A 21,139-nucleotide genomic window follows, 5' to 3' on the forward strand; every position below is an offset into this window, starting at 1 on the left:
AGGTAGTAGAATAATAAAGCCATTTTAATGTGGACAGTAGTCTGTGTAGATGGTTTCAGTTCCCAGTACTCCTTCCTACGTTATTCAGAGGCAGCATTTCTTAGCCAGTGAGGAAAGAGGTATTGAATTTAGAGTCAGAAATTTTGTGTCTGCTTCCTGGCTCGGCCATTGGCAACTTGGATGAGTCACTGTACCCATTTAAATCTCAGTGTTGATGCTTTTGGGAAGAGGAACCGTGTTACCCTTTAAGGATGGGCACTGGAATTAATGGGGAAAGGGTATTACTATTACAGTATTAGTTAACCCAAGATTCTGTAGGGGAGGAAAAATATGTTTCATCTACTCTTCTAAGTTCTCAACTAGGGTCCCTGTAACAAAAGACATATTAGCAAGAGAAAAATTATACAAATTTATTTAGTAAAAAAATTTTAAATGTATTTATTTAGTTATTGTTCAAGTACAGTTTTCTGTTTTTTACTCTCATCTCAGCCCACCCCCCACCCAGTGCTCCCCACCTCCCTCCCATTTCCACCCCCTTAGTTGTTGTCCATGTGTCCTTTATACTAGTTCCTGTAAATCCTTCCCCTTTTCCCCTGAAGTTCCCTCCCCTCTGGTCACTGTCCCCTTGTTCTCTATTTCAGTGTTTTTGTTTTTATTTTGCTTGTTTGTTTGTTTTCTTGTTTACCTCCCTGTTAAAGGTGAGATCATGTGGTATTTGTCTTTCAACACCTGGCTTATTTCACTCAGCATAATACTTTCCAGTTCCATCCATGCTATTGCAAAGGGTAGAAGCTCCTTCTTTCTTTCAGCTGCATAGAATTCTACTGTGCATATGTACCATGATTTTTTGATCCATTCATTTACTGACGGGCACCTAGGTTGCTTCCAGCACTTGGCTATTGTAGATTGTGCTGCTGTGAACATTGGGGTGCATAGGTTCTTTTGGATTGGTGTTTTAGGGTTCTTGGGGTATAATCCCAGCAGTGGAATTGCTGGGTCAAAAGGCAGAAATTTTATATGAGACAAGAGCCTTCACAAGGAAATGAAAAACCTGAGAAGTGGTTATACTTGAGTGTTTTATGCTGGATTTAATGGGGCACAATAAGGCCTGTTCATTCCAGCTCCTCTGTGTCTTGAAGATATGGAATGTTTCCTTCCTCCAGTACAGGGAAGGGCACCTCTCACAGGAAGGCTTTATAACCTACTTCTGGGGAAGGTCAGAAAGTCCTTCCTGCACATGCCGTTTCTCAGATTTCTTCAGCTTTAAGTATTTAATATGGCAAGCTGCCATGTTTAGGGGTAGTGTGTTCTGATTAACTCCATCTACTCCCCACTTCTAAACTGGTCAGTAATTAAAATTCAGCCCTGGATTTGTGCAATGTAAGCAAGTTTTACATTACAGTGTTTAAAACTGTGTACATAATGAAGAAAATTGTGAAAGAAAAAAAATTGGTCTGTTTACAATCGAATTAAAAGCAAAGAATATTAAGCTTAGCTTTAAATTCTTCCCCAAATTTGGCATTTCTGGCAATGCACTCATCTTACTCAATATTATAATTGACTGACATTCTGTGTATCTATCTTCTTGCTTTTTTTTTTTTGGATAGCTTTAGCATTCAGAATGAGCTAGTTCTGCTGCAGTCATGCTTGATGGGAACTGGTGATTCAACTGTTGCAAAACTTTGAAAGTGTTCATTAATTCAGGCTTAATTAATGCAGGATGACAATTAAACTTTTATGGAGTATATGTCATAGACATGAATACCATGCATTTATTATACTCCTAAATATTGAGATGAATACGAATGAGTTCCAATGACCAAAATACTTAAAAATTTTAAGTTTTACCAGTAAGATTGCTGTGGATATATTTGCAATATGCCTTATGCAAGTGAAAGAGATTTGAAACCATATTTTATCATCTATAATATAAATGCAGGGAAAGCACCATATTTTTATTAAAACAATAGCTTTTCTTATAAAATAAGCCTTTGAAAACAACATAATTTCTTTAGCTTCTTGCTCAATAACTTACATGCCCTAAAATATTAGAATTCTAGACTTATGATATTAAAATTTCTATGATTTCAAGAATATTTAGTTATTTCTTATACTTAAATTTCTGTTTTGTGTTAAATAAAACAGATGTACATTCTAGAATCCAAATCAGCAATGTAAATGGCTATGTAAAATATGCCTGCTCATTTCAAAATTACAGTTTCATCAAATCCTAGGCTCGTATACCAGGTTTCAGTATTCAACAGAGCCAGAATTTGCCATGGCAACTGCTGTATCCTTTTTTTATATATAAAGCTACAGACTGAAAGGAAGGAACCATCATGTAAGGTTCTCCCAATTCATATTTTGCTGGATTTTTATTGATGTTCATTTCTTACACACAGTTTAGGTTGAATGCCCAATTGTTTTTGATTAGAGTTTATAATCAATATACCAATATTATTTCCTAGACTCAGAATGTAGTACATAATTTTTAAAATGACTATGGAATGCTGTGTTCTGTACATCTTTACATTTCATTTAGCTGTGGGCCAACCCACTTTTTTGGTAGGTTTCTACTTTTTTGATTTTCAGTTTTCTCCTAAAACATTCAGGTGCCTACAAATATCTTGATCTCTTTATTACCTTTATCTCCAGGACTGGTAACACATGTGCCATCCAGCACTAAGTTTATCATCAGAGAAGACAATTTCACAAAAAGAAAGGAAATTATTTTATAAATGATTTTTTTATAAATATAAGAAATAGGATATAGTTACAGTGAGTGACCGACAGTTGTAAAGCCTTTATTTAAAAATTATGTTTAAAAGATGTCTTTCAAAATATAAAGATGATTTGGGATCTTCCAACTACAAATAATTAAGACCACTCTTTCGAGTCTTTTCTCATTCTTAATCAACATCACAGTAAAAGTCTTACCAACACAATAGGCCAAAAAATTTAAAAAAAAACCAAATAGGAAGAAAAAAATTGTCTTTGTCTCAGATGACAAATTGTTTATGTGGAATATCTCAAAGAACCAACAGAAAAGCCCTTGTACAACTGATAAGTAACTATATCAAGGTGATGGGAGCCAAGGTTCACACAAAAAAGTTAATTTCTTTCCTATATACCAGCAATGAACAATTGGAATTGGAAGTTAAAAATACAATAGCATTTATAATAGCACCAAAAATAAATTACTTGAATGTAAATTTAACAAAATATGTACTGAATCTCTATGTAGAAAACTATGAAACTCCAACGACAGAAACCAAAGATGTAAATAAAGTGACGTAGTCTCTACCGCTCACCCACCTGCACAAACTCTGGAAACTCAGGAGTCTTTAGAACTTTTGTTTCCCATACCACCCACATTCAATCACCATGAGCTATAGTGCATAACTTCCAAATATATTTTGAATTTATCTAGATTTCTCATTTTTATATTTTAATTTATTAATTTTAGAGAGAGAGGGAAAGGGAGAAATATCAGTTTATTGTTTTGGTTATTTACACATTCATTGGTTGCTTCTTTTCTGTGCCCTGACCAGAGATCGAACCCACAACCTTGGCATATATGGATGATGCTATAGCCAACTGAGCTATCTGGCCAGGGCTATGTTTCCTCAACTCTATGTCAAACACACTAATCCCCACCACACCTAAGGTTGTGGAGGAAAGGAAATCCTCTTGTACTTTTGGAGGGAATGCAGAAGAGCACAGCCACTATGGAGAGTTCTCAAAAAATAAAAAAAATGGAAGTACCTTATGACCCAGCAATTCCGCTTCTGGATGGACAGAGGTGTGTGTGTGCATCTTTGCATAAACCAAAGAACACTAGAAACCAAAAACACTAATTTGAAAGAATTATGCACCCCTATGTTCATTGTAGTGTTACTTATAATAGTCAAGATATGGAAGCAACCAAAGCACCCATCAATAGATGAGTAGTGTGTGTGTGTGTGTATATATATATATATATATATATATATATATATATATATAATGGAATATTACTTAGCCATAAAAAATGAACTGTTACCTTACATGACAGCATAGATGGACCTAGAGGGTATTATACTAAGTGAAATAAGTTATTCAGAGAAAGACAAATACCATGTAATTTCACCCATCTGTAGAATCTAAAGAACAGTATAAATAAACAAAACAGAAACAGACACATACAGAAAACAGGCTGGGAGCTGCCAAAGAAGAGGGGCTTTGGAGGACTGAGTAAAAAAGGTGAAGGGATTAAGAAGGGTAAATTGGTGGTTACAAAATAGTCATGGGGATATAAAGTACAGTATAGGGAATATAGTCAATAATGTTGTAATAATTATGTTCATACCAGATGGGTACTGGAAATATTGAGGAGAGCATTTTAAAAAGTATATAATTGTCTAACACTATGTTGTACACCTGAAACTAATACAAACCAATATTGAATGTGAGCTGCAATTAAAAATCAGACAAACCACTGCCAACCATTGCTTAGGATACTGTGTAGCTACTTCATTGCTCTTCTCACTTTATTCTCATCTCTTCTTTAAAATAGTCTTTACACAGTGGTGAGAGTAAATTTTTAAACTGTAAATTATTTGAGTTCTGTTCGGCAAAAGTCCGGCCATTGTTAATATAATCGGAATGATTTGCAACAGTGGTGTAACCTGGCAGCCAAGGAGAGTGGACTGGAATGTGCATGTGTGAACAATGATGACTTCAGTGTATTAGTCAGTGGGGGCAGTAGATGCTGTTGAGTGAGCATGTGTGCTGTGTGGTCATTGCATTCAAAATGACTGAGAGAGTAGAGTAACTAATCTGCATCAAATTTTGCATTAAGCTTGAGCATTTCCTCCTTTGAAACTATTCAGATGATTCAGAAGGCCACAGCTATGGGCAGCTGGTCAATGGCTGCTTCAGCACAATGCACTAGCTAATGCATCACATCTTGTACAGAGTGTTTTGGTAAAACATCAGATCACCCAGGTGGCCCAGCACCCTTTACAGCCCAGATTTAATCACTTCTTGCTTTTCCCAAAGCTAAAATCACCTTTGGAAGGGAAGAGATTTCAGACCATTGATGAGATTCAGGAAAATACCATGGGGCAGCTGATAGAGATTGGGAGAACTGTGTGAGGTTCCAATGTGCCTACTTTGAAGGGGACTGGGGAGCCAAAGTTCCTTGTATCTTTTTCAATCAATGTCTTTATTTTTCATATTACATGGCTGGATACCTTCTGGACAAACCTTTGCTAACATATAATGCTTTACTTTCTAGCTTTAGAACTCTTCATTAGTGCTTGCTATAGTTCATAACATGTCCTCAAACTCCTTAAACTGACCTTTAAACATTTGCCATGTGCTGGTCCCCTGCCTACATTTTTAACAGTGGCTCTTGCCATTTTTCTCTTTACTCACTATACTCTAGATATTACAGCCTTCTTATATGTGCTCAGGTGCCCTGTACGTTCTCCCACATGGCGTCAGCACATGCCAAGATGCCACTCCTGCTGCCTGATAAAGTCTTTCCCAGCCTGTTCATCAAGATGATTCCTGCTTATTTAGATCTCAGTTCTTCAGTAAAACCTCTCCTGGCTCTCAATCAAAATTGAACCTTCTTGTTACAGACTACATACATGTTCTTTCTTTGCATAGCGGTTATTGCAATTATAATTACGAATTTGTTTTCTAATATTTTGTGTACTGCTTATCTCTCTTTCCTGACAAAATATTCCGTGTGGAAAGTCATCCTTTCTTAATCTCACTCTCAATCTCTCTCCAGCTTTTGGTCCTCAGTATCTGGCACAACACTTTGTCAGCATACACACTCTGAAATATTATTTATTAAATATTTATTTAATGTTGAAATATTAAATAAATTCAATATTTATTGAATTAAATATTCTGATAGATCTATTAATTTAATCTAGATATGACATACATATAATAAAGTGCATAAAATGACCCAGTTGAAGAATGCAGCTTAGTTATTTTTATATATGTATATACCTGTGTAACCACTACCTAAATCAAGATGTAAAACATTTCAAAATTTTATTATGATATTTATTCCTTAACTTGAAATTTTCAGCTAAGAACCCCAGTTGTGCGGTATAGTAGTTTAAAACAGGGATTCTCACATTTTAATGAGCAAGTGAATTGCCTGGGGGTCTAGTTAAACTCTAGGTTCCGATTCATCACATCTGAGGTTGGCCTCAAGACACTGAATCGCACACAAGCTTCCCAGCGATGTCGGCGCTGCCTGTCCATGAACCACACTTTGAGCAGCATTCTTTCAGAGAAGAGACATATGAATCAGAGGAGTGGGTCCGAGTCCTGGCTCTGCTCCTTGGTAGTGCTGTGAACCTATATCAACTACTCAGCCTCTCTCGTACTCACTTTTCTTATTTGTAAAATAGGGACAATAATATTTACTTTGCCAAAATTGCTGTAAGATAACATGAGATGATGTAGGGCATAGTGTTTAGTGCACAATATGTAAGTGTTCCTACTGTTATATTTGGCCATGGGACATTGACAAATACTCAACCCCACTGGACTTTTTTCTTACCTGTAAGTGCGATGGCCCTTCAGTCTCTAAACCTCTGTGATTCTCTCCCAGAATTGAACACTTCTTATTTTATTTCACTCATCTTTTATACTTAAGAAGAGAATGTGGAAAAAATCAAGAACCCTGTTTTCTAGAGGGAAGTGTGGCTAGAGATGAAAAATAACTTTAAAACCATAGTGAAAGAAGTAAAGCATCTAATTAATAAATGTTTACTGAATGCCTTCTCTGAGTCGGGCCTGGTCCCAGCCCAGAAAGAGCTCATAACCCAATGGGGAGACGGAAGACAAATATTTGAGCTAGTAGTAGTTGGCTGGGGGAACTCAAAACTCCAGGAAACGGTTTCCATTCATTTTGATTTGGAAAGCTTTTTGTAACACAGGCTCAGCCCAACCAATAATATCCTGAGACCTATATAGAGTGAATTTACTTTAGAATCTTTGCCAATTTCTGTCAATTAAATACAAAGTCTTAAGTTCTTTTTTATTTTTCCCATTAGGTTAGTGGAGAAATCTCCCTGTGGTCTTTGGAGTAAAGTACAAATTCCTTAGCTGGTGCCCAGAGCAATTCACAGATGGACAATTGCCCTCCTTGGCTGCCTAACCCCACCATGATCTCTGTTTCAGCTTTGTCATCAAGACCCATTCCTACAATGGGGTCATTCTCTCTAATAATCCTGGGGCTTTGAGCTTGCTCTTGCATTTGCCGGGAAGTCCCTTGCCTCCCAAATGCTGTTTATTCTTTAAGAGTTACATTAAGCATCATCTCCTGCAGGAAATGTTCTCAAATTCCCATTCTGAGGTAGTAGCACCTTTTTTTCCTTTGTATATATTTATGAAAAGGCATCTAACACACATTCTACTCTAACAAGTGTTTTATTTACTGACCCTCCACTAACTCTAAACTTTTTAAAAAATATGCCCAAGTCATATATTTCTATGCCATCCATACAGGTGGCAGTGGATTTCACACATGAAGATTCCACAATGTTGTCTGTGGAAAGAGCACACAAAAATCTGCTCTTCAGTCAAGATGCTACATGGAAAGACTTCAAACTTATTAATTTTTAAATATTCAGATAAATTCTGCAGAAACTTGTGTTGGCATGTTACTATGTTATGGAAAACCAAGACAAATGAAATGATAAACTAAAGGTGATTGGCATTTAAAACATAAAATAAAATAGAGAATAATATACGTGAGGAGATAAATGGGATAAAATAGCAAAGTTGAAAGTGTTCTAAAAACCAAGTGTGTTGAAAGAGCTAGAGATCTGTAAATTGGACTTGTAAGCAAGTGAGGGTAAAGTTATAATTGTCTCAGAAGGTATTTTTGTGGTCATGGGCTGGGGATTTTTTTTTTAAGTTTCTTGGGTACTTGTTCTGGAGAGGTAAGTCCCAGATTTTCTGTCCAGGTAGAATCTGCAGGAAAGATAACTAATGAGCAGAATGTGAGACAACATTGTGTTTTCTTCTAGGTTGTTGAGACTAGACCTCCAGAGAAACACAGTCTAACAGTAATTCTCTTGAGTTGCAATTTGCTGGCTTATTCATCCATCTGAGATTAGTATTAGGGAGGTGAGGAGCCCCATGTTCAATTGCAGAAGTTGGAGACCATGACGTGCTGGCCAGACGCTGCTGGCAGCCTCTTTTTGTAAGTAAAATGTTATCAACATACAACCACCCCCGTTCACTTACATCTTGGCTGTGGCTGATTTCCCACTGTGCCTGTAGAGTTGAGTAGAAATGAGAGGGATCATGGGGCCTGCAAAGCTTAAAATGTTTATTTGATTCTTCATACAAAATTTTGCTGAACCCTATTTCAGTCTCACACTCTTCTCTTTTCTTTAACAATTCAGACAGGAGGCTGCAGTCCCATAAAAGTGATAACACCACTGGAGTTGCAGACCATGTACTGTATGATGTGTTTTTGTCTTTTGGATTGTTGACAAATATTCATCAGTTCATGACAACTATCTGTGTTACATGTAAGCTGCTAGAAAAAGCAAATACTATACTGTTGTATTTTACATTACAGTAAATTTATATAAAATGAAGATCAGTACAGAAGATTCTTACATACCAATTCAAGGATTCACAGCTCAGGCATTTTGAGGGGGTAAATTCCAACAGGTTACAAAACCTTAATACTTACATATGTTTAGACCTAGTCAAGTTTACTTATCCTAAGGGAAACAAATGTGAATATGCAAGAAGATTCAGCCATTAGAACATTTTTATATACTATAAAAGATTTGATATTATCTAAGTCCCCAAGCAGCAGAGGATTCAATCAGTAAAGTTTGCCCATATTGCTGAAATTTAAATGTCATGCATGCGTTAAAAGATTTTAAAATAAGTATGTCTAAACATAAAAAGATTATCAACTTGCCATTTACTACTGGGGAAGATATAAGACTGAAAAAGAATATAGCAAACTATTATTAGGTGTTATCAACAGATGGGAAAATTTTAAGTGAACTAGTTTGTTTTACTAATGTATTCCCATAGTTAATACGTACATTTGAAAAATAATGGAAAAAATCCCATTCCCAAGGCATACATATACTTCACAACTTTTTTTAAGTGAACTTAATGAATAATCTAAAGAGAATACAATGTCCAAAAAAGGTATTCTGGAGTTTGCACCAGTATCTCCAACTTCCAGGTTTATATTCTTCAGAAATGCATGTATTGAACAGATACACACACATACACATAAGTAGGAAGCAGTACATACTTTGAAGTCTTGTGTGCCTTTTTTTTATGTACAGAACCTATCTCTTGCTTTTTAAAAATACTACATATGACTTATTCATATTCTGGAGTATAATCAGTTGTGAATTGAGTGGTAAAGCCAGATTTTTCATTTCCATACACTCTAAAACCTGTGTAAGTTATCATTTAATTTCCACCATTGAATGAGATGGGTCTCATGATTATGACCTCATTTCCATATTAAAAAAACAGCTGATACTTAACCAAAGATAGAATATTCAGGAAAAAAAAAGGACAGCTTTGGGTGAAAATTTTCTACTTCTTTTTGGTTTTATCTCACACACCAGCATCATGAGGTAACTATTAAACTTTTCATGACATTCCATGCTTTTAAGATTTTCTTGAGATACAGCAAGGCGCTCTAGTAAAATTTCCTCATTTCAACTGTCACGATGTTCTTTGGTAATAAAACAATATTCTTTTGTGTTTAGTTTCTCAGGAGCCTCTGACATTATAAAATATTCCAAGTATAAGTTTAAAAAGTCTTTTTAAGAGTTCAGCCAGTTTTCATAAAATAGTGTTACATTTATAAGTCCTGAAATTCTGAACCTTCCCTGTCATCTATGTCATGAAGCTATTGTGAGGATTAAATCATGTGTATGAGATGCCAAGAATATCATTGTTTGAAAGGTTACATCACTCAATATACTGCTGCTGATTTTGCCAGTCCTTATTGTTGCTCAAACATGTTATCTGGTAAGATAAAAACAAAACAACCGGTATGTTGACCCTCACTTCCATTTTCAACTAATTAGTGTGGCCCCACGAAACAAATTTCAGTCTAAGGTACTAGGTTGGCATTTAGGGAATAATTTCTAGGTGGCAATTTCAAAGCTAAGATTCAGCCTGGTTTCCTCTTCACATTTTTCTCTTTGCCTTTGAGGTAAAAATGGGAAGTCAGCCATCTCGCACAAGTGCTCAGGAAGATTGAAAGAAGAGGCAGAATATGATTCTAAATCATGCAGGAAATACTAGTTTGTGTGGGAGGGTGGTTTGCGTATGCCTTTGAAAGTCCCCGTTTTCAAACATCTGCCACAGCATTCCTGCAAGGCGCTCTCACCAGTGTGTATGTAATGCGGGAGCCAACTTGTTTACCAAATTCTGAAATGAAAAACAAGATGTTCTTGTGCGGACTGTAGAGAATTGCAGTTCCCATTTCAGCCTGAACCTCAGCTTTTTCCACCCACAAGACTTAAGATTCTTGCAACACCAGGCTCATAACAGAAACAGTAATCACCTCCGCTCTTTTCAATGCCTTGTTTTTCTCCACTACAAAAAATGTTTATTTAGGCTGAAACACTTTTTTACCTGAAGCTCAGACTTAGCATTTGCTTCCTCAATCTCTGTGTATTAAATGGCTTTTTACGGGTCTTGGATGAATATGGACATGGTTGCATAACACAAAAATCACTTAAAGGTGAAGCAGAAAAATTTACACGGTGATCCACAGAAGGCTTATTTCCATAAAGACTTGTCTCTTGGTTCATAGAATCAGATGGATTGCCAAGGGGGCAGGGGAAATCCTATTTTTAATTTAGCCCCCCAAAATGATTAACACTTTGACTACCTTGGTTTTTATAAATGATTTTTGTGGCTTTGAAGCTTGTATCAAGTTTCCCTTTTATCCTTATATTTAGACTGATCTTTTCATTGAATGAATTAGTGAATGTGGAATATACCACCTACATACTGTGTAAATGTATTGTCACTCTGGCTTACAAACAGTCTAACAGCAAATCAGGGTACTGTAAAGGGCTCATAAAATGCTACTAGAAAAGGTAACAATATATTAACTCAATAAACCTTCACCCAAGTAGATACATTTTGAGAGAAAAGAAGATACAGGAACAGAGGGCCCTTAACTGGAAAAGAGTTACTAATAAATATATAAAAAAGAGATAACAGATATGAAGATTTTAGATTGTCTGAATAGGAAATGTCTGTGAAAGGAAAATGCAAAATACTAGTACTATCTTCTTGCATATTTTTGCTTAGATATAAATAAATCTATGTGCCATTAATTTGTTTTTAATGTAGAAATTGAACACCATGACTCATGGTTTTCTGAGAGCTATTAGTCTAGGATGTCCATGTTCTGTCAATTCATTTTCCAAAAATCCCTGGCTGATCAGGGGGGAAATGGAGGCACCCTGTTCCCCAGATGAGAATGATGGGAATAGCAGCAGATCTGGGTTCGGTTAAGGGAGTTCGGTTTGGGACATGCAAGTGTAGAGCTGCCTGTGAGATTTCTAGTCAGCAATGCCAAAGAAGTAGTGGGGATGGGAGTTCAGAGGGGATATTTGGGCTGGAGGTAGCCATTTTCTAGTCATTGGTATGTAGTGAGTTTTTGTAAAAGCCAGTAAACTGGATATAAAGCATAAAATAGGGCCTCAGAACTTAGTCTTGAAATCAAAAACATACTTAGGTTCAAACATGGGTAATAGCTTACATGTCCAAGTGCCTTCTTTGTGCAGCACCCTGTGCTGGGTCCTCACACATGAACTATCATTCCTGTCCTGTGTAGCTTTACAAAGGAGAGCTGTCATTTCCATTTCACAAATTAGGAAGTGAGGATTCAGGATGATAAAGTTATAGTCCGAGGTCACACTGCTAGTAAGTACCGGAACTGGGAATTGAACACAAGTCTGTTTTGTTCCAAAACACATATGCCTATGAGTGCTATGTACTATCCGGGCATCATTTAATATTCTCTATGTGTCATGAACATTCATGTAAGTAACCTCATTAAATCCTTACAACTCAGCAGGTCCATATTATTATCCCAGCTTTGTTCCTAAGGAATCTGAAAATCGCACAGGTCCAGTGATTGGTCTTAGGTCAGACGACTAATTCTGTGGAGCAGGATTCATAGCCCTCCCCACCCCGTGGCACCTGCATTGCCCCATATGTCTCATTGCCTCTCTGGTACAGAGAGGATAGAATTAAGATTTCTCAAGTACATGCCTGGAAGAGTGGGTGCTTGTGTTGGAAGCTAATGCAGAAACATCTTTGAGGTCCAAGGATTCAAAATAATACCAAGTATTTGTGGTTTAGAGTAGTAGGAGTAAGCTTTCCCGGTTCCTTCTCCAAGAAGCAGTGGATTTGTCAGGATTCTGTCATTCTCTGAGTGACACTAGAAAATGGGATAGTTGCAGTAATCAGTAGGCAAAGAATCCAGTGTTCAGACCTCAGTATTTTGCAGAGTGAGAAGTTTGGAGTAAAAGGTCCTAATGTTCTTTCCTGTTCTCCCTACATTAAAATGTATAAAGCTCATGTCTCATCAATTTCTAAATTTTTTAGACAGAGCATTCTGTTCCAGTTGTGCATAGGCTTGCAAAAAAGGACAGACCAACAGTAAAACAATCACACTAAGTTATTTTTTAATAAACATTTTTTACTCGGAGAGACTCTTGCCCTGTTTGCTTCCCCTGGGTCACATGGATCAGGATTAGCACACCTCACCTGGAAACTATCTTAATTTTAGGTGACTCTATTCTTCTTGCCTGCTCAGAACATAATGTACTGATGAGATGCACATGGTATTATGAAACTAATTTGAGCTATAATTACTGTTATTTTCCCCCTCTTATTATAGCAGAAGTGATGCTGAAGTTCAGAAGCTCCAACTTCAGCCTGGGTCTAGGCTGCAGTTCTGTAAATTTCCATCCCGTGATATAGTGATGGATCTTGCTTAAAGACAGTTTTAATTACCTTAGAACACCTCAAGGAACTGTCAGGTGGCAGAAATTTGTTACTGGTTGTACTCAAAACAGCACAGAGGAATTGAAAAGTGGAGAAAGATGATATTATAGACAGTTTGTTACCTAGCAGCATAGATAGATAATAAACTTGGCTCCTTTTTTCAGCTAAACTGTAAAAATCATAATCTCTCTCTTGACAGAGATTCACCAAATCAGTCTGGCAGTCTTTGGATAGCCTTGGACCTAGGGTTACTGTCAAGGACAAATGAAAATTGCATGTGGCTTGGATTGATCTATTGACCCTCCTTTCAAAGCCTTGCTCTGAGGAGGAAGATACTTTTCTACTTTTACCAAGGAAAGAAAAAGGAAGCTTCTCTAGGACTATTATCATGCGGAAAACTCTGATGCGGATAGAATCAGAGGCCCCACATCCCTCATGCAGAGGAGATATTTGTAATAAAGCACATATTTTAAAGTATCACTCAGACTGGAATTTAAAAGGAATTAGATGACTATTAATCCTTTGTTTGGGTGCATGACCTGTTAAATTACACTATCTCCATTCCGACTGTATCACATTTCAGCAGCGTGATTGTCACTGTGATATTGGATGTAGAGTTGGAATGGATATGAGGACTCTTTAAATGCTTAGTTTACTAAGTGCACAGATAACTAATCTACAGACTGCTAAGAGAGATTTTTTAAGATTTTGAAAAAGCACACATATGGTGATTTCTAAATGTAGTTGATGTTTAAGATGAACTGTTTTAGGTACCAACTCCTTCTGTCGGTCTTTCATGACTTCTGTTTTCATGAGTTCTACCCTGGGTCACCTTTTGCTTTATATTAAATATCCCACAGCCACAGGCACTGTTGTGTTAGTTTCATCATATATGCAATGACATGTCATTTACACCTTAAAGAATGCACACAAAAGCGAAATCTTACACTGCACTTGGACTACTGCTTACAGCTAATGTTTATGGAAGGCGTGCTGTGATCACGCAGTTCGCTGAGTTGAAAGAATCTGAGGACTGGCTGTCTGAGAGCCAGTAAATGGTGAGCCATTCCTGGGGGAGTCTGACCGGGTCGCCCTGGAGGTCATGCCCCTGGTCACTATTACACAATTGTGCCGCACCCTGTCTATTGTATGGTTCCCACTCGATAAACATTAGGATAAATAAAAGGCTCTCTGCATTTTCTTCCTACTTCGATTTCAAGAATATCTTTATTTTATATATTACAAGCCATAAATAAAGGAGAAAATCTTTTTTTTAAAGCTTCCAATGAGGCTTTCGTCTTCTGTTAAGAGCACATCAAATGTGCTCTTAACAACATCGGTTACCTCCATGTTGCCAAAGACAAAGGTCATTTCTTTGTTTTCTTACTTGAATTCGGAAGCAGCCTTTACAAAAGTTGATTTCTCCATTCTCGTCAATCTGCTTTCTTCACAGAGCTATGATTGCCTCTTACCTCATTGGTCATTTCTTCTCTGTCTTCTGGGCTGACCCAGCTCATCTTCCTCACCACTGAGGACCCGGCATTCTGTCCTCAGGCCCATCTCTTCGCTGTGTGCCCTCACTCCCTACACACGTATGGTGTACGTGTACCATTCAAATGCGTAATGGTTACACATTGCTGTTTCTGACCAGGCCTCTTTCCTGAAGTCCAAGTTTGAATAACCACCGGCCAGCTTGACATCTCTGCTTGCATGTATAACACTTGACAATGCTAAAACCAACTCAGATTTTCACCCAAAAGTTGTAGTTTTCACCATGTAATCAGTGGAAACTCTTCCCTCTACTTGCTCAGGCTTTGAAGGAACCCTCCCGTAGTTTTATATCCTGCAACCATCAGAAAATCATGTTGGTTCTACTTGCAAGTATAACCAAAATCTAAGCCCTTCTCACCCATTCCCCTGCCATCGCCCTTGCCCAAATCAAATAATCTTGCACTTCCTTATAGGTCTTATACAGATCTTGAGATGGATCATGTTAGGTGTCTGCTCAAAATGCTACAAGTTACCCATTTACCTCAGAGTAAATCAGGGCCCCTACAAAGGCCTACACAGTCTTACCTCACCTGCCCCTGAGCTCCCACCCCTGTTAGTTCTCTGTTGTCCTCTCTTACTCCTGGGTGCTCATGGATCACCTCACTACAGCCACACTGGCCTTTCCAGCACACTAGGTATGTTTCTCTTTTATGGCCTTTGCCAGAGCTCTTCCCTCTGTTTGAACGCTCTTCTCCTGGGTATCTCCATGTTTTCTTCCCTCACTTTAAATTTTTCGTCAAACCCTGCTCTTACTCCTGCCTTTCCTTACTTGTTCTACAGTGATGTTTTTTCCCACAGGTTGACCACCTGTAATGCTACATAATGTACTTGTGTGTTGTTTCTAATTCATTTACTAAGATCCACAAGAACAAGAAATTTTGATTGTTGTTGCTATATTGATGTAGTCCAGGTACCAAGAATAGGCAAACTTTATAAAGAATGGCTTTTTATTTATAAAATAATTAATGTAAAGTACTTTCTTTAGAACAAAGTAAGTGCTTAATGAGAGCTACTTATTATTACTTAGCTTTTCCACATAGGGTTATTATTTTTGGGGACCTTATCCCTTGTGAATTCTGTGAGACATAGTTTATAGAAAAGTCAATATGTTCCATAGAAAGGGATTGTAAAGTACACAGTAGTAGATTAATGTTACTATTTGTTTACAAGATAAGCCATTGGTAGGGTTGCAAAATAGTAGTTTGGTAATGACCCCCTACACACACACACACACACACACACACACACAGCATTCCTCCCCTTCCTCCTTTAGAGTATGAGAATATGTTCTCATTATGCTGGGAATATGATTGAGATCATATGTGTGCTCTTTATAATTCTATCAACAAGAGTAGTTTCCATCAAATGGTGAAATAGACTAACTCCTAAAAGAAGCATAACATACTCATAAGGCTTAATTTATCTTGTTTTCCAGGGCCATTCATTTGTTAAGGGGGAATTGAGTGTAAACTATGTGGTACGAAGGGACTGTGGAGAGGAAAGGAGTCTTCCCTTCAAGGCAGAATTCACTGAGATAACCAACTCACCTTCTCTCAAGCCCAGTACTAAAAGCTGGCATTCAGTAGAGCAAGTAGACAGATATTTGGGGGCACTCTTGGCTATTTTGCTCAGTTTTTCTCCTTTATATGTAGATTCACACTATTACGTCTGTTTGGGAGAATCATCCTGATGAAAGAAAATGGTCAGCAGCCCATTCTCAGTAAAATGGAAATGATGCTTGTTGGTAGCGGGGAATTATCTAATGAGATGGGAAATGGCCATGTCTTCTCAAAGATGCTTCATAGCTTTGTTAAATCCATCACTCTTTGGCAAGGGAACTCTCCTCTTTAACTCTTTGTAGCCCAGAAGCCACTGAAGCATCAACTGAGATTTAAATTTTAGGAGCTGTTTGTATTCAGAGAAGCACAAAAGGAGTTGCACCTGTATCATAATGCAAAAAGAATTTTCCTCCTAGTTAATAGATGCAAATCATTTTAGCTTGTGTCCTGGCTGATTGGAATGAAATTTGTTCACATGAATCTTATCACATTGGTTGTTACTACAATATAGGAACATTGTCCCATGTTCTCATTAGTGTACAAATTTAAGAGCAAAACCAAAGTTCTATTATTTATGTAGCAATAATGAACACCAGCAACACAGGGAAGATTTGTGCTTAATTGTGAGTAAGTTGTTTTCTAAAGATTACTGAAGCTTCTTTTTACCTTTCTTTCAAGATACATGTGATAAATTTTAGTGAAGCATTCATTACGTACAATTCACAGAGTTGGGTGTGTGTTTTATGCATAGATATAAATTCAATATACACTTGTGAGTATCTACCGTGTTCCAGGAATCTTGCCAGGAGTTGAGAATGCAATGATGAATAAGTGGTCTCTCTCTTCAAGAAACTGACAGCTTAGGGAGAAACTGATGTACAATGAAATAATTGAAATTCAATATGATTTTTCCATCAACAGGAACACATCTATGATCTAGTTGTAGTACATGGGGAAGAGATATTAACTTAGATGTTAGAAATGGCTGTATTTTGAAAGATCTATACAAGCTTTCCAGGCAAGGATGGAAAAAGAAATATATTTTGTTTTGTTTTGTGAGAGTTGCCTTTCATCTTGAAAGACAGCATGTGCCTTTTTTTAAGCATGAGAAGGAAAACATAGATGTCCAAACCAAAAGTTATAGTGATGCAATGTTTATAAAGATGCAGAGCAATGCTTATTGCATTCAATTATATGTAATAAACTGTACTAAGTACTTTTTCATCTCCAGAGATAAACAAGAAAGACCCTTCCTCGCTCTTGCAATTTAGTGCAAGAGAAATGAAAATGACAGGGTAATGTAGTGTTATAATAGTATGAGATATAAACTGCAGTTGACTAGGTTGTCTATTATAACCTGAAAATTGATCAGGGACAACAGGATTGAATAAGCTGGTACATTAGGAGTAAGAAGTTAAACAATAAAACATTTTAAAAACTAAAAAAAAAAGTTAGTATTTGCTCAAGACTAGTCTCTTGATCCGTTGGAGTACTGCCATATCACCTTTCTGCTACACATCACCCCCTTGTTGTACTGATGGCTTTCCCAAGTGCAGAAATTCTCTTCCCAGCTCCCACACTTCTCCATTTTCTCCATCAACTAGCTGAAATATTCTGGACCTTCTTGCTCTTGAATCTTATTTTCCATTCTTTGGTACTTGATCTATTTCATGACTAACCACAAAAATATGTAGGACTGCAGCTAGCATGGCCCATGTTCTATGTTCCATGTTCCATGACTAATTCCACGAGATATTGTACTCTGAAAGGGAATGTGGAAGCTGTCCCAGAGTCTGACAGTCTTTGCTGGGCCACAGAATAAAAAAATGTAGGAAGGCGATGGGTATTATTTTGTATTCTTTTTCAAGGATTGCTATAGTCTCACCCTTTCCTCCCCTATTTCCTTTATTTTAAATTAATTTTATTAATAACTTTTACAATAGCCTTAATCTCTCACAAAACCTAATAAATTGTAAACTCCGGAGATGCATTCAGGCTGACATTTGGGTGGCCTAAATATCCCATAGGTAATTCTAGTGTCTGCAGAGCTTGAGGATTCTGCCTTAATCCTTGTGGTCTACCATCTGTTAAAATAACTTCTTCCCAACCATCAGGACTGGAATCTAAACCAAGATTAATATGGTCACAGAGACTAATCACTTTATCTAAATCCTGGCTTCCCATTTGAATCACTGAGAGTTTTTCTGAAAAAGTACCAATGGCCATGCCTCACTGCAAACCTAGCTATTCAACAAGACTGTGGGATAGGTCCTGGAGACTCTAGAGCATTCTAATATGCCACCAGGACTCAGAACCATTCAGGACCCGGAACTCATGTTCGTAGGGAAGTCTGGTTATTAGCTATGGAATTAATCTGAGCTGACTTTTTAAGTGGGGCACTTACAGATGTGGGAAGTTGATAAAGTTAGAATAAACATTTTCAAGAAGAAATGACCAAGAAATACACCCATGGAAAATGGTATCAGATGATTGGATGGATGGATGGATGGATGGAATTTTAATAAGTAGAGATCAAGATACAGGGCATGCAATGTCCACCTATTTGATATATAAAAGACTATATAGTACAATGGAAATACATTTTATGGAGAAAATATTGTTTATAAACAATACTCTATGTGCTTTTGGGGTAAGTCATTTAACCTTTAGGTTTATTTTTCTCAAAAGAAAAGTATTGGATTATGAGTGCTATTTTTTAGTTCTAAAATACTAATTAAGCATAATCATCACAGATATATATTTACCTAAAATATATATATAAACTAAACATCACATATATATATATAAACTGAAAAAGTGGATGTGGCCCCTAAATCCTATAGAATTTCCTATAGTCAAGTAATTCTGTCTGTTAATCCATTACAGCTTAGGTTTTCCTGTTTTACCAGAGTGTAATTTAAACTTGGTTGCTCAAATGGGAATTTCATTTAAATTCAATAAGACATTTATTATATAATGTGCTAGCCAAGTATCATCCAGTTATTTAAAATGCATTTAATGAAGTTTATCATTCAAGCAATTATTACATTATATTGCTTAAACTAGAAATTATGTACATGTAAATCATCTTATGCCATTTAGCTGCATCTCCTCAGATTTACTTTAAAATAATTTTATTCATCTAGATATTAATTGATCTAAATGTATCTGTTTAACACCATTTAAAACTGATATTTGTATAACTTTGTCAGCAAAATCTGGTAGTGTTGACACTTCCTCCAAGGAGAGGAAACACAACACTGGACAGAGACTCTGGCTTTCAAATCACATCAGAACCGCATGGACTCAAGCCCAGCTCTGATGTTTACTAGTCAATGAACGTAGGTGAGCTGCTTAAATCTCTCAATGGCCATTTTCTGAACCATAAATCTGGAATGTTACCCCTTTACAGAGTTGATGGTTAGGAATTAAATATAACATACAATACATAACATACATGGCAGACAAAAAGGTATGGCTACTCTTATCATTATCGTAATTATATGAAGTCTAAGCTAAGAAAATGTTAAATCCAAATAAGTTAACTAATGTATGATGTTTAAAACACAGTTTTTGGAGTGTGTGTGTACATATGCTTTATTCAAGTTATTATTTACTAATTACTTATAGTAAATGCTCAAGAAATATTTGTTGATTTACTTATTCAGTTTCATTTTTAATAAATTCTTGAGCTTATGATATCATCAAGATATTTATGAAGTGATAGTTTACAATGCTAATAAAAATCTCTACATTTAAAAAAAATTTTATAGTTGGGATTTTCATGTAATACTCTTTCACAAAGTAAAGCACAAATATCTAGTTGTTTTTTTCTTTTACTTTTCTTTAACATACCATGAACTATTTTTATTCATAGTATTAAATTCCAGTATCTAAGCTGTACCCACTGAAAATGCCCCAGTTCAATGAACTTGCCCTCAGTACTGTTCCTTAATTACTTTCTCACTGCCACTTTATGGACAAGAAGCAGAATAGGTTTTTTTTTTCTACCAAAGCATCCCCTTTCCTCTGAATTCAACAAAAAATTTCTTTTGTAGGCTAAGAATCACATTGTTCCCCTCTTCCCATCTTTATGAAACTGTATAGAGGATGCAAATTGGAAAAAAGATCATTTGACTTCTGAAATCCAGTCACTATAAAAATAGGCAGATTAAACTGGTTTAAAAAATAAACTACTTAATCAATTACATGTGTGATAGGAAATATGAGATCAAATATCTTGTTCTGACCCATCCTGTTTGAGAGATAAACCAGAAATTAACTGTATACAAATTTTATACATTACTGGTCAAATAAGTTATAATTTATTCATCCCATTTTAAAAAACATATATGTCACAAAATGTATAGAATTTTACTTAACTGTTGAGCTCTTATTATAACTTACATATAACTAGTCTAAGCTGGAGGGAGGTAGATAGGTTTTGAAAAGAAGGAGCTAAAAATTTAAGATCTAATGTTTGCCCTCTGGAGTGTCATGACAGAGACACTGGGGAAAGACATGTGGAGAGAAGTGATACAGTAAAAAAAAGTGCAATTTTCTAAGCATTTCATAGCAGAGAAATGGTTTGAGGTGTGGCATAGCTGGAGCTTAGAATTCATGTGTGGTATGGAAGAAGATGAGGAGGTAAGGAAATTTGAAACTGAGCTGTGATATCCTTCAATCACTCACAAGTTAAAGACATAACCTTCACAAATAGGCTTTAATGAGTAGTAAGCAGAAGAAGTTATCATAAGCATCATTAAGCACAAAAGAACCATATCCTCCTTCCTGGAGAAAGGCAACTAGCTGATGCTCAGGATTCAATAAAATTGAATATTTAGGTTACATACTAACTCATGCAACTTTCATACCTTTATGTAGGCTGAAAGAATCTTGAGCTTTTTATTATCAAAATAGTCCATTTCCAGGCCTGTAGTGCCTATGATCATATTTCTAAAATTTAATGTTCAATTTTTCAA

This window comes from Artibeus jamaicensis, unplaced genomic scaffold (genome assembly GCF_021234435.1).
Source record: "Artibeus jamaicensis isolate MK-2021 breed Jamaican fruit bat unplaced genomic scaffold, CSHL_Jam_final scaffold_474, whole genome shotgun sequence".
NCBI classification, from domain to species: Eukaryota; Metazoa; Chordata; class Mammalia; order Chiroptera; family Phyllostomidae; genus Artibeus; species Artibeus jamaicensis.